Below are 4320 nucleotides of genomic sequence, written 5' to 3'. Positions count from 1 at the left end.
TTTCATTCATCATTTGGTTCGTCCATTTGCACATAAAATAAAAAATGTTCATAATTTCAAAAAATGTTTGCAAATAGTATAAAATGTTCATGAATTCAAAATATATTCTTGATTTTGGAAAATGTTAAAAACTTTGAGAAAGTGTTCATAAATCTTAAAAATGTTCATGATTTCAAATATGTGCATGAGTTTTAAAAAACGATCAAGATTTTAAAAATTGTTCATGGTTCCATGAAATTAAGAGTGATAGTGTATCTCGATGATGCAACAAAATGTGGCCATGGTCATTGAAGATTATGAAAAAAAATCTCCCATTGCAACGCGCAGGCTTTTTTGCTAGTTACTTTTTATATATAAATAGATGGATCACGGGCAATGAAGTAAATTGCACAAAACCATCAGTTTGAATGTTAGATTTGCGAAAAACACTAAAAAAAATTCTTCAAAAAACACCATATCTTCAATAATGTTTTTACAAAAAACATTGATGGGCGGATTTGACTCTGTTAACTGAGATTATGACAGATGGGACCCTTTTTGCCTACGAGGCATAAATTTTACACATGCACCCCCCCCTTCTTCTCCATCTCTCTCCCCTCTTTGTAAAAGTTAGACACCAATGACTCCCACCGCCTGCCACCGCCCACACTCCCTGCCGCCCATAAGCATCCGGCGGCCCGCGGCTGCCCGTCGCACCGCATTCCCTGCCACCCGCCACCGCCGCCCGGGCTCCCGCCACCATCGTTGACTCACACTCCTTGCCGCCCGCCGCCTGTCGCCATGTGCTCCCTACCGCCTGCTGCCGTCGCCCGGGATCCCTTCGCCGCCCGTCGCCCCGCCATCCCCGCCGCCCGCCTCTGCCACCCGGGATCCCTCCGCCACCCGTCGCCCCGCCCTCCCTTCCGCCCGCCGCTGCTCGCTGCTGCGGCTGGTGCTCGCTGTCCAGTTCCCCCTCCCGCGGCGTCTACATCCTGGCGTGTGCTCTACCGCCGGCTACCGTGTTGACGTGATGTGCGCTGCCGCTGCTCCCTTTTCCTAGTTCCTGCCGCTCCTTCTGCTTTTGCTACGCACGGGAGGACGACGACCGGGGACGACAACAGGAGGGGTGTGTGTGTGAAATTGTAGGGACTACTTTGTAAATTTAGATGTAACATCCCAAATTTTCAATTTGGAATGTTATACATTAGATCATCATTGTATACCATATTTTATTTTGCATTTTGGTTGATCCTAGAAATTCTACGCATCTCAATGACCCACGAAGAGAGTTGGAGATTTCGTTATTTTCATATTTGAGTTTTCTCAAATTTTGAGAATAGGATCATTTGATTTTATTTATTTTATCATCAATTATTTCTATTACAAAAATATGAGAGAGGGTATAAAATGACTTTCCAAAAATAAAGAAAAACTGAGGATTTAATAATAAAATCAAATAATATTTTATTTCGGAGCTTTTCGGTGTTTTATTTTAATTTAGGAAAAATGTGCGTTTTTCAAAATTGCATTTTGGTCCAAGTAAATGTTCACCTTGTGCGGCCTGATTTTAGAAGCCCGTGAAAATTTATTTTGGAATTTTTCGAGTCCGTTTAGTATTTATTTTTATTTTTCTTCTGCGCGTAATTATTTAAAAAAATCGAACCAACCTAGGGCCGTGTCTGACTAGGACTCCCGGCCCGTTAGGCTATTTAAGCCGGGGGGAGGCCCAGCCAGAGCTAACCCTAGCCCGAGCCGCCCCCAGCTCCCGCCGCCGCCGCCTAGCCGCCTCGCCGCCGCCCCGCCGCCGCCTCGCCGCCGCCGCCGCACGCCGCCCGAGGTCCGCCGCCGCCTCGAAATTCGCGCCGGTTTTTTTTATTTTATTTTTTTACGAAAAACCATTCGGTTTTTTCGTCGGTTTATTTAGATTCGGTTTTTTTAATAGATCGGTTTTTCCGGTTTATTTATTTTAGCAAGCGTTCGTCGTTTTTCTTTTTCTCGGATTAAATCCGCGATTTTTCTGATCGCGATTCCTGATCTGATTTTCATTTTAGTATAACTTTTCGCTCGTTTATCAGAATTAGGCGATTCAAGCGCCTAGAGTTTCGTCTCGAAACCCTCTATCCGTTTAACCAACTTAAATAAGATTTTGCTACTGTAAAATTTGCCCTAGATGCAGATTAGTAGAACGAAGTTGTTTTCTTTCGCCGTTTGATTTTCGTTGCTTCGTTCGATTTGATTCTTTTTTCCAACCGGAGTTCTTAAGTTGAACCTTCTGGTTAGATCTCTTATTTGAGTTTTACCTGTGCATTAGTTGAGTACTTATTGTATGCTTGTTTGTTTGTCTGCGATAGAATACCCGGAGTGCGCCGCTTGTTACTTCGAATCGATAGGTTTTCCGGATCATCAGCAAAGCAAGTAACACTTTGATCATACCTTTTCTACTACCCAGTTTTATTGCATTAGATCAATCCTCACACATTGCATGGTTAGGATCTAATTAAATTGTGGGATGGGATGTAGATGAGGTAGTACCTATTACCTGTTTATTATCAAACCTTTGGGAGTTACTTCTACGTTTGCTTATTATGCCATGCTATGCTAGTAGACGTGGATCGGATGAGTGATATCCATGACAGATGTGAGTTTTGTTAATTAATGGTTTATCTAAGGTGGCAACTTAAACACACATCTAGATGGATTGAGGCACCTGGGTATTCCAGGACTTGCCTGTTTTCTTTTGGACCGCCACCCAGGCTCAAAGGGATCATGAGACTATTCATACTAGAAACTTCCGTGTGCAGCCACAAGCTATTATGGGCTCTAGCATAGTTGACTAAGTCGTGCGAATTCTTACAGTGGTAGAATAGCAGATGTAGGGGATGTAGGTGGTACGGTCTATCCGATCGTAAGGTGCTAGCGCTTCTGAAAGACTATGTCTCGGTCATCCGTCTTCTCAAACATCCTGTAGTGCGAGAAACCCAACGGAGGCGATCGAGTCTTGTGGGGAAAAGTGCGCAAACCTCTGCAGAGTGTAATAAACTAATCATGATTAGCCGTGTCCCCGGTTATGGACATCTTGAGTATCTAGTACTTGGATTATCATGTGAATCTCAACATGTTACTCTAAATTAATTTTGTTGGATTTTGTTTTAATGATGATGCTTAATTGGGATTGAGAATGCTGTCAACCATTCTCAATGTTTAACAACTACCTTGATAGTTAAATAAATTTATTCCTTTGAAGTAGGGAAAAATTGGCTTTATGCAAAACTATAACCATAGAGCTTTCCACCAGCCAAATATGCATATAATATAGCTGTTTCATTCCATTACTCTCTATGTGTTACATTGCCAGCATATTCCATGTTCTGACCCGTTTCGGGCTGCAACGTTAATGTTGCAGACTTTTCGGACAACGAATAAGGAGTTTTTAGGTCGTGGTTTTATACTCAGTAATGCCGTTGGAGTTGATGGACTCACTTATCTTCCAAGCCTTCCGCTGTTATCGTTATTAGATGGCCTTACGCCATATTTATTGTATTAAGTTCTCTTTTGAGACACTCGATGTAATAAGTGTGTGATTGCTACTCTGCTATAAATCCTCCGAGTACTGTGTGGTGTCAGCATTACTGATCCAGGGATGACACCGGAGCACAGAGATCAGACTGTTTGAGGTCTGGTCGCTACATTAGATTGAAACCGAACAGGCACAAAAATCTTAGTTAACAGAGAGAAATCCGCCGATCAGTGTTTTTTGCAAAACATTACTCAGGAACATGGTGTTTTCTGGAAAAGAAATGTATTGTAGTGTTTTTCGCAAACCTAACCTTTAAATTGGTGGTTTTGTGCAATTAACTCCTGGCAATGAGACTGTTAATTTACACCTTTATATGCGCCTCGGTTACCAGTCTTGACGCACACACCGATGGAAGTGCAATTTCCTCACCAGTCTTTACGCACGCATAGATGGAAGTGGAATTTCCTCACGGATAACAAAAAAATAATCTATATCTATACCTACTAATAAAGCAAGGTGTGTTTCTCCGATTTTTTCATCCGTTCATCGTCAAAAAGATTTCTTTGTCTATTCGAGGTGGTACTAAATTTCCGTGTGTCTATCCGCTAGAAAAGAAAAATGATTTGATCAGAATTCCATTGGGCTGCACGCACTTGGCCCAATGAAGCCAGCCCATTTATTATTGCCCACGCAGTTGGGAGACCTTATTGTCCGCATGGAGCGATAAAATAGCTGAAGCCTCCCACAGGGCGCCTAAGACTGGGCCGGCCCGTTTCTCATCTTTCGTTGTTCTTTTTCTATTTTTCTTTTTCTGTTCGTTTATC

Source organism: Triticum aestivum, chromosome 7A, assembly GCF_018294505.1.
Source record: "Triticum aestivum cultivar Chinese Spring chromosome 7A, IWGSC CS RefSeq v2.1, whole genome shotgun sequence".
Classification (NCBI taxonomy): domain Eukaryota; kingdom Viridiplantae; phylum Streptophyta; class Magnoliopsida; order Poales; family Poaceae; genus Triticum; species Triticum aestivum.
Note: the sequence above shows the minus strand (reverse complement) of the source record.